The 20,451-nt window shown below is 49.5% G+C and overlaps 1 protein-coding gene across 7 annotated transcripts in view; it reads left to right on the plus strand.

Annotated features, from left to right (window-relative positions):
- The window catches only part of ITPK1 (inositol-tetrakisphosphate 1-kinase), a 178,579-nt gene that overhangs the window by 133,317 nt on the left and 24,811 nt on the right, over positions 1-20,451 (plus strand). The window lies entirely within an intron of this gene.

Below are 20,451 nucleotides of genomic sequence, written 5' to 3' on the forward strand. Positions count from 1 at the left end.
CTCCTGTGTTTCTGAACTTGCACTTAGCGCTAAAGGCAGCAACCCCTTGATGGCAGTCCTCCGGTGACCCCATGAGACCAGACCCTGCCAGGCACTTGCTCCTCTCTATCCATTCCGCCCAAGCGTCCAGCCCTGTGTTTGCAAATGTGTAGCCTGGGTTTATTTCCCCAAACAAGAGTGTCTCAGGGTGACCCATCACGTAACACAAGTGGGCTTTTTAAAATGTCTTTATTGGCTACTAGATGATGTATTCTAGATTTATTATAATAAAGTTCACATTGCACAGGCTTGTTTTGTAAAATTTTTATTTTAAAGAAATTTTGACATGCAGAGTTGCAAACATACAGAAAGTTTCCATATACCCTTTGCGCAGCTTCCTCCACTGTTAACACCGTAATGTTAATCTGACCATAATCATCTAAACCAGGAAGTTCACGGCGATAACTACTCAGTAATCTAAAGGCGTGAATGAATTAGAATTTCCCCAGTTGTCTCACTAATACCCATTTTCTGGTGCAGGATCCAATCTGGTTGTCGTTCTCTGTGGTCTCCTGCCATCTGGGAAGGAGCCTCAGGTTTTGACCTTGCTACGCTTATTTTGTGGAGTGTGCCTCAATTCGAGTTTATCTGGTGTTTTTGAGACTAGGTCAAGGTCACCCATTTTCGGCAGGAATGCCACCTAGCAGTGCCAGTCCCTTCCTAGCACGTCGTATCAGGAGGCTCATGAGGACAGCGATGCCTTCTGTCTGCTCAGCAGCAGTGATTCTGGTTAAAGTCCACCAGGCTTCTCCACTCTACATTTCTATTTTTTCCTTTGTAGTTGGCAAGAACCTTCTAAGAGGATTCTTTGCATATGCCTTCTCTCACACCTTTGCCCTTCTCTTGTAGCGTCCGTTGATGGTTCTTGCCATTGTTACTGTAGTATTTACCGAACAGTCATCATACATAATTGTAAGAAGTGTGTCTCCAACCACTCCAGTTGCCCTGGAAAGTGACAGGATCCCCTTCCAGCTTTGCAGACATCCACAGGGCACCAGGTGGCACCTTGCAGAGTGTCAGCATCATCTCATATGTGAACAAAGGGAAAGGCAAAATAAGGAAAAGAGAAAAGTGTCAGATGTGTTGGAGAATCAGGATTACATGTTTCTTTGCTGCAGGACTTCTCAGAGCCTTAATAATATGTTAATATGAATCTTTAGTCTGGGGCATTACATTGAATTTCACCACCGCTTGTAAGATGCACTGATGCTTTATGTTTTATTTAAAAATAAATCCTGGCTGGGTGTGGTGGCTCACGCCTGCAATTCCAGCACTTTGGGAGGCTGAGGCAGGTAGATCACAAGGTCAGGAGTTTGAGACCAGCTTGGCTAATATGGTGAAGCCCCGTCTCTACTAAAAATACAAAAATTGGCCAGGTGTGGTGGCAAGCACCTGTAGTTCCAACTACTCAGGAGGTTGAGGCAGGAGAATCGCTTGAACCCAGGAGTGGAGATTGCAGTGAGCCGAGATTATGCCACTGCACTCCAGCCTGCGCAACAGAGTGAAATGCCATCTCAAAAAAAAAAAAAAAAAAAAAGGAAAAAATCCCAAGTAAGATGTGAAATATCGATTATGAGACACATCTCAATTTCAGAGATTGAAAATATGAAAAACATGCCCTAGAATCAGTGGAGTTCCACAGAATTTATCCTTTTCCATCCAGTCAACTATAGAGTCCCCTCCTCCTCTTGGGGCTTTTGGTGAGAGACTGTTCCACTCACCACACTCAGGAACTCCCTGACTGGGCACCTCCTGGCCGCCCTCACTTCCAGCCCTGTGCAGGTCTGTTCTTGAGCTCCCTGTATTAGGGTGTGGAGCCCTAATTGCTGGTGCTTCTTGAAACTGTTGAACTTCAGCCTTGCTTCCCTGAGGTAGCCGCTGTTCATAGTTTGGAATTTATCCTTCTAGAGCCTTATTCATACATGTAGAGATGTATGTGCCCTTTTATTTTTTCCTTACAGTAGGCTCTATTCCAGTGTGTACATTTTAGAAACAGGGTCCTATTACATGTGTTCCAATGTAGCTCTTTGTCCCCACTGAACATGTGTCTTGGCTCCTTTCCACATCAGCCCATGAAGATGAGGGAGATCAGGTCTGCCCCTTTTGCCAGCAGCATAACATTTCCACACGTGAATGAACGAATCCTAATTTATGTTGGGCCCATAAGGTCATTCCAGTTTTGTTTGGATTTTTTTTTTAAAAAGCAAGCTGGGCTGCAGTAAACAGCTCCCTGCATATTTCTGTATGGTTAATCCCTGGAAGTGGAATTTCTTAGCCAAAGATAATAAACATTCCTCACATTGGCAGATCTCACTGGATTGCCCTTCAAAAAGTTTGAGCAAATTTCACTCCTGATGGTGCCAGTCTGCTTGGGGAAACCGTACCCAGCTCGTCTGTTGTGTGTTTGTCGTTATTGGCACGATTGAGCGTCCCATTGTGGGTTCACTGGCCCCATTTGCATGTCTTCTATGAATGAATCTTTGCCTGTTGTGTGCCCATTTTTTAGTTGAGTTGTTGGCCTTGTTGACTGATTAGAGCCCTTTTTGTATGAAGAAAATTGTCCCATTGTTAAAAATTATGGATGAGTTCATCAATGTAAGCAGCATCTTTGCTCTGGGGCCAAGCTAAGATGTTTTGGCTTTTAGAATAGGTACTGCCAGAAAGAGCCCTCCACATTTTTTAAATGTCTTGAAAGCAAAAAGGCTGCCATGTTTTGGGAGTGGGAGCTGGAGCTGAGCAGGGACAGTGAGCGTCTGCCTGGGTGCTGGAAGGGGCTGTAAATCAGTGGGAACAGCTGCCACGGAGTCTATCCACATTTCCTGCTACTGCCACCAGACTCAGACATGGGGTGCAGAAATGTCTCTCTCCGTCTGGGCCAGTGTCTGCCTCCTCTTCTCCTGGGCTTTGGACATTCTGGTTGCAAACGGCTCTCTGGTCACGTAAGATGAAATGAGTCACTAGCTAAGTGGGGCGGGGGGGAACCTGCCCTCGCACTGCCTGTGGCTGGCTTTTTCAGTCTGTAATGTTGCACCGGTGGCATTTGTTGTCTTCTGTTCCCGCACTCTAGTGTTTTCTCTCCACAGCTCGCCCGTCACCAAGTAGCTGAGTGAGGATCTAGCTGCCAGCAGGAAGGTTGCAGCTGTGGCAAGGCCATAGGGTCTCTTAGATGCCTTCAGGGAGCAGGGTACGGGGCTGTAGCCACTGGCGGAATGCCCCTTCCTTCCCTGAAGATGCTCCAAATATCACAATTGCGTTTCCCGCTTGAAAGCTCATAGTAACTGGATGTGTCGATTTCCTATTGCCGCATGATAGATGACAGTAGACTGAGTGGCTTATGATAGGACCTGTTTATTATCTCACGGTTGGGTGGGTCAGAGGCCCGCATGTGTGGCTGGGCTCTTGGTCCAGGGTGTCACAGGCTGAAATCAAGGTGTCTGCAGGGCCAGGTGCTCTTCTGGAGGCCCTGAGGAAGAATCCACCTCCAAGCTCACTCTCATTGGCAGAATCCAGTTCCTGGTAGCTGTAGGACGGAGGTCCCCGCCTTGCTGACTGGTGGCTCCTACAGGCCCTGCATTTCTTCTCACAATGCCCCTCTACTTGCAAGGCGGCCATAGCTGGCCAATCTTTTTGTGCTTTGAATCTCCAGCTTCCTCTTCAGAGAATAAGCTCTGTGTGTGATGCAGTAAGAGTCACCCAGACCGTCTCCCTGTTTTGAGGGCAGCAATGCAATATAACCGAGTCATGGAGTAAAACCCATCTATGATGAACGCAGTCCTGTCAAATCATGCAGGGAGTCGCCCGGCTACAGGGGATCTTGGGGTCGCCTTAGATTCTGCCTGCCATACTGAGTAAATACAGTGGTTTTTCCTTGCATACTTCCAAGTTCAATGGAATTTAATTGCTGTCATTGCATCTCTCCAGGCCCTGTCACCTATGCTGGACGTCTTGGGGCACGTCACCACTGCCCACCCCCTCCCCTGTCTCTTGCCATACTGTCTCTGCACTCCACACTGCAGCCAAGCTGAACCCCACGGGCACCTCTCTTGACCCTTGGCCTTTGTCCATGGTGTTCTGCCTTTCTGAAATACTCTCAGTCCCCATGACTAACTCCAACTTCGGGGTTTGGCTCAGGCCATCTCCTCCCAGAGGCCCTCTGTGCTGCACACTCCCTTCCCTGTGTGGGCCTTAGTGCTTTCCTCCCTGCCCGCAGACCCTTTGCTGCCCTATCGCACATTCATTCCACTGTTTCATCAGTGTCTGCTGGCCGCACTCTTCCCCACCTGACTGTGAGGACCTTGAGGATGGGGGCGAGTGTATCTTTGGGGACCATGAATCCACATGTCAGGGCCTGGAACATAGTACGTGCTCAATAAGTGTGCAAAGGAGGGAAGAACGTTTTCAAGAATCAGATAGGTAACAAGCAGCTGCACTGGGGGAGCCTCTGAGCCAAAATCCTACTCCCATGGGAGACAGGCCTGCGACAGGTGGGGTCATGGGCTAAGGGCCACAGGAGTGGATGGTCCTGGCTGTCTGTGGGGCTTTCATAGAGGTGGTATTTGGAGTGGCTCTGAAATGATGGGCTTGATTAGAAGGTGAGAGCCATTCCAGGGATAAGAAGCAGGATGTTCAGGAGAAATGGGACTATTGGTGCCGCTAGAAAGAGCCCCATGCCAAGGCCCAGAGGGCCTCCAGGGCCAGTTTTTGCTTAGCCTGTTAGGGGAGACAGGGAGGCCATCAGGAGGCTGCTATGGCTTCAGGAAAACATGCTGAGGGTGTGCTGAGTGTTGTGACTGTGGTCAGAAAGAGATGGGGTGGAGGCTGGAAATTGAAGCGGAACATTGGCAGGCATTGGGACAGGCATTATTATCTGGGGTGAGCAAAGGATGAGTTAAGGAGAAGGAAACACAGGACTAGCCATCACCACAATCTGTGTGCCAGCCACAGGGCAGAGCAATGCTGAGGGGCTCCACGGGTGGGTCAGGTGCCTCCCTGGTGGCCAAGAAGAACTACAAGAGAGGCTGGTTGTGGTGGCTCATGCCTATAATCCCAGCACTTTGGGAGGCCAAGGTGGGTAGATCACCTGAGGTCAAGAGTTCAAGACCAGCCTGGCTAGCATGATGAAACCCCGTCTCTATTAAAAATACAAAAAGTAGCTGGATGTGGTGGCATGCACCTGTAGTCCCAGCTACTTGGGAGGCTGAGGCAGGAGAATTGCTTGAACCCAGGATGTGGAGGTTGCAGTGAATCAAGATTGTGCCACTGCACTCTAGCCTGGGTGACAGAGTGTGATTCCATCTCAAAAAAAAAAAGAAAAAACTATGAGAGAGGGACCCCTTGTAGGTGCCCAACAGTAATAAGTCCCTAGCCTGGGCCAAATCCCCGGGCTTCTGTTATAATTATCAAGATTCCATTTCAGTAGGCAGAGATGAGAAGGCAGGGCATTCCAGGGACAGGTACAGCACAGGCAAAGACCAGGCAGGTAAGAAAGGGCAAGTTATCCCCAGGAACAGAGACGGTCCCTCTTGGTGAGAACCCTTCTTGTTTTGGGGCATGGGGCTGCAACAGGCCCCCTCTGCCTGGCTTGGAGTGGACTTGTTGGTCTTGTCATGGGCCAGAGCCCTCCACCTTCCTCCCCTCCCCTCAAGCCTTTAGAGAAGTCTCTGCCATGGCATTCACTTGGCTGTCTCAGGGGCTCTGACTCGGCCAAGAACACTGTCAGGGATGGGCAGTGTTCCCTTCATGTTTTCTCTGGTACTGTTCTGGCAACTGACAGCCCCAGATCCAGCCTTGTATTTTAAACACGAGGATGTTGCACTGAAACTGTGTGTTCTGCCTGGAGATGACCCAGGTCTCAGTGCTCCCCTGGGGCTGGTGTATAGTCTGTTCTCACATTGCTATAAAGAACTACCTGAGGCCTGGCATGGTGGCACACATCTGTAATCCCAGCATTTTGGGAGGCTGAGGCAGGTGGATCATTTGAGGTCAGGAGTTCCAGACCAGCCTGGCCAAGATAGCAAAACCCCATCTCTACTAAAAATATAAAAATTAGCCAGGCGTGGTGGTGTGCACCTGTAATCCAAGCTACTTTGGAGGCTGAGGCATGAGAATCACTTGAACCAGGGAGGTGGAGGCTGCAGTGAGCCAAGATTGTGCACTGCATTCCAGCCTGAGCAACAGAGCAAGACTGTGTCTCAAAAAAAAAAAAAAAAAAAGATAAAAAAATCTACCTGAGAGTGGGTAATTTATGAAGGAAAGAGGTTTAATTGACTCTAGAGTTCTGTAGGCTGTACAGAAAATATGGCCAGGGAGGCCTCAGGAAACTTAAAATCATGGTGGAAAGCAAAGGGGAAGTAGGTACGTCTTTACATGGAAGCAGGAGAGAGAAACAGAACAAAGGGGGAAGTCCTACATGCTTTTAAACAACTAGGTCTCATGAGAACTCACTATCACCAGAACAGCTAGGGGGAAGCCCCACAGACAGCCAGGACCATCCATTCCTGTGGCCCTGAGCCCATGACCCCTCTGCCTCCATGATCCAATCACCTCCCATAGGTCCCTCCCTAAATTGGGAATTACAATTCGACAAGAGATTTGGGTGGGGACACAAAGCCTAACCATATCATTCCACCTGGCCCCTCCCAAACCTCATGTCCTTCTCACATTTCAAAACACAATCTTGCTTTCCCAATAGCCCCCTCAAAGTTTTAACTCATTCCAATATTAACTCAAAAGTCCAAGTCCAAAGCCTCATCTGAGACAAGGCAAGTCCCTTCTGCCTATAAGCCTGTAAAGCCAAAAACAAGTTAGTTACTTCCAAGATACAATGGGGGTACAGGCATTGAGTAAATAGACCCATTCTAAGAGGGAGAAATTAGCTCAAACAAAGGAACTAGAGGGACTCCAGGCCCCATGCAAGTTCAAAATCCAGCAGTCATTAAATCTTAAAGCTCCAAAATAATCTTCTTTGACTCCATGTCTCACATCCAGGCCACACTGATGCAAGGGGTGGGCTCCCAAGGCTTGGGCAGCTCCACCCCTGTGGCTCTGCAGGTACAGCTCTCACAGCTGCTTTCATGGGCTGATGCTGAGTATCTACAGCATTTCCAGGGACACAGTGCAAACTGTCAGTAGATCTGCTATTCTGGGATCTGGAGGATGGTGGCTGTTTTCTCCCAGCTCCAATAGGCAGTGCCCCTGTGGGGTCTCCAACCTCACATTTCCTCTCTGCCCTGCCCTGCCCTAGGAGAAGTTTTCTATAAGGGCTGCATCCCTGCAGCAGACTTCTGCCTGGACATCCAGGTATTTCCTTACATCCTCTGAAGTCTAGGCAGAGGCTCCCAAATCTCAACTCTTGCCTTTGGCACACCTGCAGGCCCAACAGCATGTGGAAGCTGCCAAGGCTTGGGGCTTTGCACCCTCTGAAGCAATAGCTTGAGTTGTACTTTGGCCCCTTTTAGCCATGGCTGGAGGTGGAGTGGCTGGAATGCAGGGTGCCATGTCCTGAGGCTGCACAGAGCAGCAGGGCCCTGAGCCTGGCCCACAAAACAGTTTTTCCCTTCTAAACCTCCAGACCTGTGACGGGAGGAAGGGGTGCTGTGAAGGTCTCTGAAATGCCCTGGAGGCATTTTCCCCTATTGTCTTGGCTATTAGCCTTTGGCTCTTTGTTACTTATGCAAATTTCGGCAGCCTTGAGTTTCTCCTCAGAAAATGGGTTTTTCTTTTCTGCCACATAGCCTGCAAATTTTCCAAACTTTTAATGCTCTGCTTTCCTTTTAAATATAAGTTCTAGTTTCTAGTCATTTATTTGTTTTTGCAAATGAGTGTAGGCTTTTAGAAGCAGCGAGCCCACCTCTTGAATGCTTTGCTACTTAGGAATTTCTTCCACCAGATACCCTAAACTATCTCTCTCAAGTTCAAAGTTCCACTGATCTCTAGAGCAGGGACACAATGCTGCCAGTCTCTTTGCTAAAGCATAGCAAGAGTGACATTTACTCCAGTTTCCAGTAAGTTTCTTATCTCCATCTGAGACCTCCTCAGCCTGGATTTCACTGTTCATAGCACTCTCAGCATTTTGGTCACAACCATTCCACAAGTCTCTAGGAAGTTCCAAACTTTCCCTCATATTCCTGTCTTCTTCTGAGCCCTTCAAACTGTTCCAAACTCTACCTAGTTACAAAGTTGCTTCCACATTTTCAACTATCCTTATAGCGGTGTCCCACTTCTCTGGCACCATTTTTCTGTATTAGTCCATTCTCAAATTGTTATCAAGAACTACCTGAGACTGGGTAATTTATAAAGAAAAGAGGTTTAGTTGACTCACGTTTCTGCAGGCTGTACAGAAGGCATGGCTGGGAAGGCCTCAGGAAACTTACAGTGATGGTGGAAGGTGAAAGGGGAGCAGGCGTACCTTCACATGGCAACAGGAAAGAGAGAATGAAGGGGGTGCTACACCCTTTTAAGCAACCAGATCTCAAGAGAACTCACTATCATGAGAACAGCAAGAGGGAAATCCACCCCCATGATCCGGTCACCTTTTACAGGTCCCTCCACCAACACTGGGCATTACAATTCAACATGAGATTTGGGTGGGGACACAGTGCCAACCCATGTTGTCTGGTTCAGAAGTTTGCTGCTGATCTGAGTTCAAGTTCCATCATGGTGGATAGTTGGACAAGATGGCTCCACATTCTTTAATGCCTGAGGGTCAAGAGTTCCATCTTTGGCCAGGAGGAAACAAGCATGTCACTCCTCCAGAATTCTTTACTCTTCTTTCTCCCCTGCCTCCCCCAGGGCCATGTCAGGCTGCAGAACAGTGATAGGCTCTGTAGGTGATCTTGGGTGGTTTTAAATGGCATAACTTCAAATGGTAATACCAGTGATGATGATGGAAAGGATGTTGGGATCTGACACTTGGTGTCTTCTGCATGCTGGTTTCTGTTTTACGTGCTTTGTGAGGTAACCAGTTTGATCCTTACTATGAGCAAGACTGCTCTGATTCCCATTTTACAGATCAGGAAATGAAGGCACCAAAAGGTGAAGTAACCTTCTCAAGTTCCTGCAGTACGGAGTGTTCAGCCAGGCAGCTCCTGAGACTGGCTACAGTGTTTGGGAAGCACAGCTGGCCCAGTGCCTCTGTTTCCTGGTCCCTGAAGTGGGAAAGGAGCCTTCCTTAACTCTTTCCAGACCTGGTGTTCTTAAGTGGGAATGATGAGACTGGAGACCAATGACAAAGGCTATTATGCAGCGGTTTGCCCAGCAGTCAAGGGTATCCTTGTCCACAACATGCTGGCTTTGATCTTGAACATGCAACTACTCAGGGCCTCTGCCCCTCACATGCAAAATGGAGTGGTGATCGTGATCCATGCCATGACATTGCTATAATGATGATATGAGTTGATGCCTGCAAGTGCTTGTTGATGGCACAGAGCACACTGCATTGCTTGTCTGGTTGTTGACGTTAAGCCCTGCATGTGCTGTGTTATGTGCCCAACACATGTCATTTCCATGAGCCTTCATTTTGGTTGTCTGTTAGATGGAAGTCCAAAATGATAATGGTGTTTATTTTGCTTGTGAATCTGCAGCTTGGCTGGGCTCAGCTGGGTGGTTCTCCCATGTAGTCTTGCATGCCACCTTAGTATGACGGTGACAGAGTAGCCAGAATACTGACTTGGCAGCTTAGGAACCCAGGGATGTGTCCTGAGAAAGAGAGCCTCCTTTGGCCTTGCCTCCAAAATCCATATTCTGTTTATCTGTGAGGCTCTAGGGCCAGTTCACATTCAGGGGGACAGCATTTAGGGTCCACCTCGTAATGGAAAGAAGCACGTAAGAAATAGAAACTGAGAAGTCCCACAATCTGCCACCTGCAAACTGGAGACTTGAGACCTAAGAGAGCTGATGGTGTAAGTTATAGTCTGTCTTAGTTTGTTCTCACACTGCTATAAGGACATACCCAAGACTGTGTCATTTATAAAGGAAAGAGGTTTAATTGACTCACAGTTCTGCAGGGCTAGGGAGGCCTTAGGAAACTTACAATCGTGGCAGAAGGGAAAGCAAACGCATCCTTCACATGGCAGCAGCAAGGAGAAGTGCAGAGTGAAGCGGGGGAGCATGGAGAGAGCCCCTTATAAAACCATCAAATCTTGTGAGGACTCACTATTACGAGAACAGCATGGAGGTAACCACCCCATGATTCAGTTACCTCCCACCAGGTTCCTCCCATGACATGAGGATGATGAGATTCAGATGGGGACACAGCCAAACCATATCATAGTCCAAATCCAAAGGCCTGAGGACCAGGGGAGCTGATGGTGTCATTTGTGGTTTGAATGCAGGAGACTGATGTCCCAGTTTGAACAGTGAGGCGAACAGAGTGAATTCTTTCTTACCTCACCTTGTGTTCTATTCAGGCCCTTGACTGATTGGACGAGGCCCCACCCACACTGGGGAAAGTAGTCTGCTTGACTCATTTACCAATTCAAATGCTGACCTCATTCAGACACACTCAGAACAACATTAACCAAATATGTGGGAACCCCGTGGCCCAGTCAAGCTGACAAGAATTAACCATCCCACTGTGGCAGGCCTGCTGTGTTCTAGGCTCTAGGGCAGGTCCCAGGCACACAAAGGTGAGCAGGGCAGGCATAGCCCCTGCTTCCACCATGCCTCTCACTTTGCCTGCCTCCATCAGGGAGGCAGATGTCCAGCAAGCCTTAGTGTCGGAGTAACTGGGTACTGGGGCAGGGACCCTGCCTGTGCACTGAGCCTGTACCCTGTGCAGAGCTGGATTGAGAAAGTAAGCAAGGCTCGTTTTGCCCAGAGCTTGGGAGGAGGGAGGAGCTGGAGGCATAGGCATGCCCTTGGCCATGGAGGACTTCAAGGCTGGCAAGGAGCCTGGACCTGATTCTGAAAGCTGTGGGAGCTGTGGAGTAGCATGGAACAGCAGCTGAGCCTCGGGCTGGGCTTCACAGATCACACCTTCTGAGTTCTCCCTCACCCCCTCCCAACAGTATGAGGTGTGCCAACACTCAGGAGATGCCACTTCCCTACCCTCTCCTTATGGTGGGGCCCAGGGAGGGGACACAGTCCTGCCCAACCCCTGTGCCCTGAAGCTCTGAAGTCACTGCTTAGTCCATGTGGCAAGGATCTGGCCTTCCCTCACACCCATACTTCTCCTGTGACCACAGTCCTCATGTGACCCTTTCTTTCATCAGTGAACCATACGGCTGGGCAGCATCTAGTCCTGCTGGGGAAGCCTTGCTCCAGGTTGCCTTTCAGTGACTCAGGCCCCCTTTCAGTGACCCAGACCCCCTTTCAGTGACACAGGCCCCATGGGCTTTTGCCATTGGCCTTGAGTGCCCTCAGCTCTGAGTTCCTCTGTGCCTAAAGTAGCACAGGAAGTGCTTTCTCTCCTCCCTTGTCCCACGGGGGCACCTGAGAGGGCTACTGTGTCCTTACGCCCGATGCCCATGAGAGGTGCTGGCTCCTGGGGAGCTCTGGAGACCGTGCACCTAGGATAGAGCCTGGGCTCATAGCTCTCTGTCCTGTGTATGCACCGCTGCTCGCACACCCGGCCTGCCCAAGGCCGTTGGGCTTGCTGCATTAGCTGCAAGGGGCTGTGAGGCTGAGGCTCCACTGCTCCTAGGAGCCAGCCAGGGCTGTCACAGATTTTCAGGTGGCTTCCAGGAGTCAGGCTTCTTGTCTCACATCCCCAGGGCATGCCAGCTTCAGGGTCTGGAACTTTTAATGTCTTCACGAACAAAACACAACATGTCATTCCAGTTTTATCTCATTCGGGACTGTTCATAGACCTTAAACATACAATGATGTCACTGCCATCCAATTGTTTCCATCCTTTCTGAAGCCCCCAAATCCCCTACAAATCCAGCTCTACTCAGTGCCAGCCCCTGCAGGGGCCCCACCCTCCAGGGCCCTCAGCTTCAGGGAGAGATGAGTCACTCATCCTAAGTGAGAGGGACAGTTCGGAGGTGTTAGGGATGTGCCCTGGAGGCACAGGGCAGGGGCAGCTCCTCAGTGTAGCCAGAGGGATCTGGAGCTCTGCCAATCTGCAGGAGGGCAGGGAGGGGGCCTGGGTAGCCTGGGCACCCCAGAGGGGCATGGAGGGACCCCATCTGCAGGCAGGGCACATGGCTTTCTATGATGAGATGCCTGGAGCCTCCCACCGGACCAGGTGGACATGACTTTGTGCTCTGGTGACAAGGGTGCGCCCAGTCCCTCTCGTGTGGCTCTGAGTCCCTTCAGATCAGGACCACGTCTGTCTCTGTTGCTCACATACCAGGGCGTCTCACTCAGGCCCTTCCTGGCAGCACCCTCCTGGCTCCGGCCTGCATTGCTCTCCTGCCCTCGTGCCTGCAACCTGACTGTGGATGTTACTGGGTGGCTGCCATTGTCATTGTTGGCCAAAAAGCCATTTGGGTTATTTTCAGAGCTGCTGTCAGGCTGGAACCAAATTCTGTGCCACCCAGATGCACAGAACATCACAGAACAAGAGCACGTGGCTCCCGCCCCCTAACTGCATAACCGCAGAGGGAAGGTGACTTTGGATGATGAGTTCAGGCCCTGGATGAGTCCGGAGCACTTGTGCTTACAGATGGGCCGGCCAGGCTCTTTCCAGTCCTGCCACAGCCATCTTCAAGGCTGTTCCAGACCCACAGCACCACGGGGTGGCCAGGCGGGAGATTGCAGGCCCCTCCTTCCTTCTCAGGCTGTGCCAGCTCTGGGCTTCCCTCCTCCTTTGTTTCCAGCGCTCATAGCTCGCTTATCCCATCCGTCAACTTATCATCACGGGTGTACGCATGCCAGAGAGATGGTTCTTACTGAGGCTGCCTTCTCCTGTCCCCAAGGAACATACTGCCTAGTTATTGAATCAGAACCCACACGCGGAAATTTAATAGAGCACAAGAGATAATCAACAAAACTCGGTAGCAATGCCAGAAAAGGCACTAGAGAAACGTGACTGTGGGTGGGACATGCGGGGTGAGTGCCACTGGGAGGCAGCAGCATAGGACAGCATGTTCTCGGGGGCTCTGGAGAAGAGTTGGGATGCTGTGATGCTTGGAAGAGTGGTGTTGCCAAGTGATGGCGGAGCATCCCAGAGGCGTAGTGGGGACAGTGAGAAGCCCACTCCACTTGGTGCTAGGGTTTGTCTGTGAACAGTCTTGGGTTGTACAGTCAGAGAAGAGTTGGGCATGGTGGCTCACGCCTGTAGTCTCAACATTTTGGGAGGCCAAGGCGGGCAGATCACTTGAGGTCAGGAGTTCAAGACCAGCCTGGCCAACATGGCAAAACCCCATCTCTACTAAAGACACAAAAATTAGCCGGGTGTGGTAGTGGGTGCCTGTAATCCCAACTACTTGGGAGGCTGAGGCAGGAGAATCACTGGAACCAGGAGGGGGAGGTTGCAGTGAGCTGAGATCATGCCATTGCACTCCAGCCTGGGCAGCAGAGTGAGACTCCATCTTAGAAGAAAAAAAAAAAAAAAGAGTTGGGACGTATATTTGTTAGCTAGGGTTGCATGGCAGTGCCGCAGTTAAACAACAGCAATATATTGTCTGCTGGTTCAGATCTGAGTGTTGGCGGTGTTGGCGTCTTCCTCCATCCTTGGCTGCAGATGGCCATCATTTCCCCATATCTGCACATGAGCTTCCTCTGTGTGTGTCTGTGTCCTAATCGCCTTATAGGGACACCAGTCATCATGGATTAGGACCCACCCTAGTGACTTCATTTTACCTCTTGAAAGACCCTATCTCCCAGTTCAGTCCCGTCCTCAGGCATGGGGAGTGGGGCTTCAGTATGAACTTGGGAACACCGCTCAGCCCATCACAGGGAAGGTCAGGCTTGGAGGCCTGGAAAGGCTGTGGGCTTCACTCTCAGGGCATGGACACCTTGCTGGGAACTGCCTCGGTACAGGCGAGAGCTTTGGGATGGTGGTTTATGGGCAGAGGAGCGTGTGTGGGGAGAAGGTTATCATGGAGTCAGGGGACCAGCGAGGGGCTTCCTGGATTAAGAGGCTTCAGGAACATTGATTCCAGGAGCTGGGAAGAGGCCATGGTGCTGGACCACATCCCTTGTTCTATACATGTCCCAGGAGGGCAGGCCAGAACAGGCTGGAGCCACTGTGCTGGTGGGTACCAGGCACCCTGGGGAGGTGGGCATGCTTGGGAACAGGGCTGGATAATCCGATTCTCAGTCATTCCAAGTGCCCCTCGTGGGCGGGCCTCACCGCATCCCTGCATCCACCCTGGGATGTGGGTGGCATCACTGGCCTTGTTTACAGATAAAGAGAAAGATTGGAGCATTGGTGGTCTCAGTCAGAGCAACTGGGCTGGCCCTCATTTTGCTTCCTGGACTGTTCTCTGCCATGACGGCTTCCTCCCGGCAGTCTTTCCTGGCTTCCTTGGCCGTGGGTGTTATGGCCTCAGTGCTAGGTGCCCCCATTCCTTCCTGTGTTACTGATATTTGACCTGCTTCCTGGACCCTCCCCAATGACAATAGTACCGTGAGTTTTTCATGCACACCGGCTAGTGTCAGGGTTTAAACATATGAGGTCCGTCTTCAGCACCTGCTGGATGCTGGCCACCTCTGAGTGAGGGCAACAGGACCACAACACTGAGTAGGGGAGGGGCAACAACCCTCTGAATCAGTTGCTGTTCTTGTCCTCATTTTACAGCGAAGAAACTGAGGCATTGCCAGGCACAGTTTCTTGGCCAGCGCCATATAGCTGGTATGAGATGGAGCTATGATACAAAGCCAGACAGCTCAGGTCCTCTGCAGACCCTGCAGCGGTGCCCAGTCAGGTGGCAGAGGTGGATGCATCATTAGTTGGCCAAGATGAGCAGCCTGGGGCCCTTGGCTGGCACAGCAAGGTGGAGGCTCCTGCCAGGTGGGCAGGAAAAGGGTGCCTGTCGCATGATGGAGGACAAGCAGGGGTCTCCCAGGCCACGGGTTGGTGCGGGGAGGGGAAAGAAAGGGCATTCAGGACTGAGACGGCTGCATGTGCAAGGGCTCCAGGGCCTGAGAAGAACGGGCGTGGGTTTCACTCCAACCCCTGCTTTCAAAAGATGCTGAGAGAACTTAGATCCTGCTCACCCTGTCCCCAGTGCCCTGCTCTACAAGCAACACAATGGGGCCCCTCTTGCCCCAGTTTCCTGCCATACAATATGGGCCCCTGGGAATGGGGAGTGGCCCAAGAAGCAGGACTGAGCCCAGCTCTGAGAGCCGGTGTCGGCGTGGTGTTGGAGGCACACATGCCGGGGTCTCCCACGTGCAGGCGTGCCCTGCGATGTGGACCAGTAGCCGCTATTCAACACCTGCCTGCATCCCTGAGGACATTTCCCGCTGGGAGCCTGTCATGTGCCAGCCTCCCAGTGGCTCTCTAGGGAAGCATCACTCCCGTTTTACAGACAAGGAAAGCAAGGCTCAGCTGAGTTAAGTCATGTGTCCAAGGTCTCAGCTAGTGGAAGTTTGCCCAGGTCCGGTGTCAGGCCGGCTGGCTTCAAACTGCACCTTCAGGGGCTCATTTCCTCCTTCCTCCACCCTTGTTGTCCTCTTGGATCCGCCTGTTTGTCACTGAACTTCCATTTTCTTGTAAGTTCTATAGCTGCTGCTACCAGTTGGATGAGTACCTGGTGGAGTGGATGGGTAGTAAGGTGTGACTCGGCAGGCCCGCCTTGTCCTGGCTCTGCTGGCCACTTGTGTGAACTATTCCCCTCCCCTCTCTGGACTCGTGGAAGCCTATGGTTGGGACTTCCCCCTCTCCCCTTGCCTCCCGCTTCATGGTGTCTGATTTGGAGAGGCAGAGAGAGAAGACGGGAGCATTTCCGTTTCCCAGGGGCTGATATTAGCTCTCAAAAGAACACAACCCACCATCCAATCAAAGAAAGCCTCTTTCCACCTCCCATCCAAAAATAAGGATGATAGAGAAATAAGCGACAGTTGCCTTTTTCAGGGAACCAGAAATAGCCTCCTGGGCTCCCCGCTCTGGCTTCCCGAGTCTTCATTCTGTCTCTATTCTGGGAGAAGAGCTGCTGGTGCCGCCACTGCCACTGCGAGCTTCCCGTGATTGAGAGGGAGGAACCCCTGCTGTCGCTGTCCCTCAGGCAGGCAGAGCTGGCTTGTCTGCTGGTACCGAGATGGTGGGGGTGCACCTGAGCGCCACCCACCAGTGAGGACAGCTGGGCCTGGTTCCTTCCCAGCCTCCCGCTCAGCCGTAGTGTTCTCTGGCTGGGTCCAGTTCGTGCATCCTAAGAGTAGCAGATTGGGCCTTTGCTCTGGCTGTTCCCCCTGCCTGGATGGTACCTCCCCAAGATGTGCTCCCCCAAACCCCCAGTTTTTGCAAGGTGCCCCTCACCATGTTGTTCAAATCACATACCCCACCTCTGCCGACATCCCCGGCACCTGCATTTTCGGCTTAACGTTTCCCTGCCAGCTCCAGCCAGCTATACGTTTCACTTCTCTCTGGATTTTTGTTTGGGTCCCTTCTACTAGAATGTAAGCTCTGTTGGTGAACGGTTATTGGCACCAAAATAAGAACAATAGTACTACATTTCTTACTTACTGTGACTTCATGGGCATGTCGGGATGCTTGTGGCTACCAGAAACTGACTGAAGCAGTGCAGACATCGCAGCCCGTCATGCCCAGCATCCCAGCCGGGGCAGCTCGGGATGCGGAACAGTCTGTGGCCAATGAGAGACAGGGTCCTTCCCATGATGTGCTCTGTGGGCTCAAGACTGCCTTCAGCGAAGGCTGGTGCCCGAGCTTGGAATACAAGCCCGTCCTAGCGGTGTGGCTGGGCAAGTCTCAGTTGAGCCCCACCCCACCCCAGAGCAGGAGTGGTCCGGGCAGCCGGTGTGTCTGCCCCTCAGGGTGTGGTCAGCAAGCCCTAGACTGGGATGAATGAACAGGAATGATCATGCAGACCTCCCTGCTTTCCTGGCCCACCCAATTCCGGCTACCACTTAGGCTGCTGTCTTATGCGCCAGAGCCTGGGATTTCAGAAGGGTGGGGGTGTCTGGCCTAATGCTGGATGTGGCCCATTCTTTGGAAATGTCTTGTTGCATTTCATCTGGACTCCAGACATCTCCGGAGGAAGATGGGCTCCCCTTGTTCCTTCTCTGACTTCACCTTGGACCCAGTGGGGATGGGAAACAAGACTCTATGTGTGTGCTGGGAGGACTGGAGGAGCCCGTGGCTGTGAAGCCCTTACTTACCCAGTGTCCTGCAGAGAGCAAGCGCTCTGGATGACGGCTACTGCTACTAGGGTTTTCCCCCTTAACTTATTGATATAATTTATGTATCATAAATTTACTTTTTATTTTTTCTGAGACAGAGTCTTGCTCTATCACCCAGGCTAGAGTGCAGTGGTGCAATCTTGGCTCACTGCAACCTCCGCCTCCCAGATTCAAAGGATTCTCCTACCTCAGCCTCCCGAGTAGCTGGGATTACAGGCACCCACCACCACACCCAGCTAATTTTTGTATTTTTAGTAGAGATGGGGTTTCACCATATTGGCCAGGCTGTTCTCAAACTCCTGACTTCAGGTGATCTGCTTGCCTTGGCCTCCCAAAGTGCTGGGATTACAAGCATGAGCCACTGCACCCAGCCAAATTTACCTTTTTAAAGTATACATCTAGTTCTGTAGTTTTGATTATATTCACAAAATTGTGCAACCATCACCACTAACTCTAGAACATTTTCATCACCCCCGAAGAAGTGTACCCATGTGCAGTCACTCCCAGCTCCTTCCTTCTCCAGCTCTTGTTAACCATTGATCTCTTTTTTTGTCTCTATGGATTTGCCTGTTTTGGACGTTTCAGGCAAATGGGATCCTACAATATGTGGTCTTTTGTGCCTGGCTTCTTCCACTTAGCACAGTGTTTTCAGGGTTCCTCCATGTTGTAGCTTGCCTCAATACTTTGTTCTTTTTCATGGCTGAATAATATTCCACTCTACGGGTAGACCACATTTTGTTTATTTCTTCTGCAGTTGATAGGCTTCTGGATCGTTTCCCCTTTTGGACTGATGAGTAATGCTGCTGTGAACCATTCATAGGATCTTATGTGGACTTACATTTCCATTCTCTTGGATGTAAGAAGTGGAGTTGCTGGATCATATGGCCACTCTGTTTAATTGTTTGAAAAACCACCAGACTGTTTCCCAAGTAGCTGCACCATTTCTCTGTTCCCACCAGCAACGTATGAGGGTTTGAACTTTCCCATACCCTCAACAACACTTCTTATTGTCTATCTCTTTTATTATAGTTATCTTGGTAGGTGTAAAGGTGTCTCATTGTGGCTTTGATTTGCATTTCCCCAATGGCTAATAATGTGCTTATTGGCCATTTATATATCTTATTTTGAGAACCTTCTATTCACATCCTTTGCTCATTTTTAAATAGAGATATCTTTTTATTGTTTAGTTCTTTAAATAGTGTTTTATATATTTGGAATACTAGATCCTTCTCATGATTTGCAAATATTTCCCCCCATTCTCTGGGTTGTCTTTGCATTTTCTTTTTTTTTTTTTTCTTCATCCCATTTTCTGAGGATGCATTTTTTTGTAGTACTCTTTGAAGCAAAAAATTTTAAATTTCGATGATGCCCAATTTATTCCATTTTTCCCTGGGCTGCTTTTGCTTAGATAGTGTCCTAGCTAAGAAGCCATTGCCTAATGCACAGTCATGAAGGTTCACATCTGTGTTTTCTTCTAAGAGTTTTGTAGTTTTAGCTCTCATAATCACCATGAATTTTGAATTAATTTTATATGATGTGAAGTAGGGTTTCATCTTCATTCTTTTGCATGTGAGTATTCAGTTGTCCTAGCGCCATTTGTTAAAACGAATATTCTTTCCACCCCTTGAATTGTCTTGGCACCCTTGTAGAAAATCAGTTGAGCATAGATGCACAAGTTTATTTCCAGATTCTCTATCTATTTGATTGATCTTTATGTCTGTCCTTATGCCGGTACCACATTGTCTCTAGCTTTGTAGCAAGTTTTACAATGAGGAAGTATGAGTCTTCCAACTCTTTCTTTTCCCAGATATTTTAGTGGTTCTGAGTCTCTTGCATTTTCATATTTCAAGCTGAATTTTAGGATCAGCTTGTCATTTCCTGCAAAGTAAAAGCTACAGTTTTGATGGCTATCACATTGAGTCTGTAGATCAATTTGTGTGTAGTGCCAACTTAACAATATTAAATCTCCTGTTAAAGAACATTATGTGTCTTTCCATTTATTGAAGTCTTCTTTAATTTCTTTCAATGATATTTTGTAGTTTTCAGTGTTTAAGTCTTACGCTTATTTGTTTATTTTGTTTTGATGCTTTTATAAATGGAATTGTTCTCTTAGCTTCTCATTTGGATTGTTCACTGCTGGGGTATAGAAATACAATTGAGTCCAGGCATGGTAGCTTACACCTGTAATCCCAGTACTGTATGAGGGTTTGAACTTTCCTGTACCCTCAACGACACTTCTTATTGTCTATCTCTTTTATTATAGTTATATTGGTAGGTGTAAAGTGGTGTCTTGTTGTGGTTTCGATTTGTGTTTTCGAGGCTGAGGAGGGAAGATCACTTGAGCCCAGGAGTTTGAGACAAGCCTGGGCAACACAGTGAGACCCCATCACTACCAATTACTTGGGCATGGTGATGCACGCCTGTAGTCCCAGTTACTTAGAGGGCTGAGCGGGGAGGATCCCTTGAGCCTGGGAGGTTGAGGCTGCAGTGAGCCGTAATTGTGCCACCGCACTCTAGCCTGGCAACAGAGTGAGACCCTGTCTAAAATACATATATATATATAATTTTTTTTAATTTAAAAAGTACAGTTGCTTTTCATATATTGATCTTGTATCCTGCAGCCTTGCTAAACTCATGTATTAGCGCTAATGGTTTTGGAGGGTTTTTTTATATGTGCATTCCTTGGGATTTTCTATATACAGGATCCTATTATCTGCAAATAGAGATGGTTTCAATTCTTTCCTTGCACTCTGGGTGCCTTCTGTTTCATTTTTCTTGCCTAATGGCCACGGCTAGAACCTCCAGTATAGTGTTAAATATAAGTGGCCAGAGCAGACCTCCTTATCTTGTTCCTGATCTTAGGGGAAGTGTCTGGTCTTTCATGGGGAAGACTGGGTTTTTCTAGAAGGTTGAGGAAGCTTCCTTATGTTCCTAGTTTGTGGAGTGTTTTTGTCATGAAAGGGTGTTAGATTTTGTCAAATGCTTTTTCTGCACCCATTGAGATGATCCTGTGGTTTTTATCCTTTATTAATATGCTGTATTGCCTTAGTTGATGCTGCTATTATTTTGAGGTTTGCCACAGAGCACAGTAGCACACTGCTAGGAACCCCTTGAGCCAGGGAGCTCAGCAGGCACATTTTCTGTGAGGAAGACCATGGTCAACAG

The sequence above is a fragment of the Sapajus apella genome, unplaced genomic scaffold, assembly GCF_009761245.1.
Source record: "Sapajus apella isolate SASKATOON/1434 unplaced genomic scaffold, GSC_monkey_1.0 scaffold20, whole genome shotgun sequence".
Taxonomy (NCBI): Eukaryota; Metazoa; Chordata; class Mammalia; order Primates; family Cebidae; genus Sapajus; species Sapajus apella.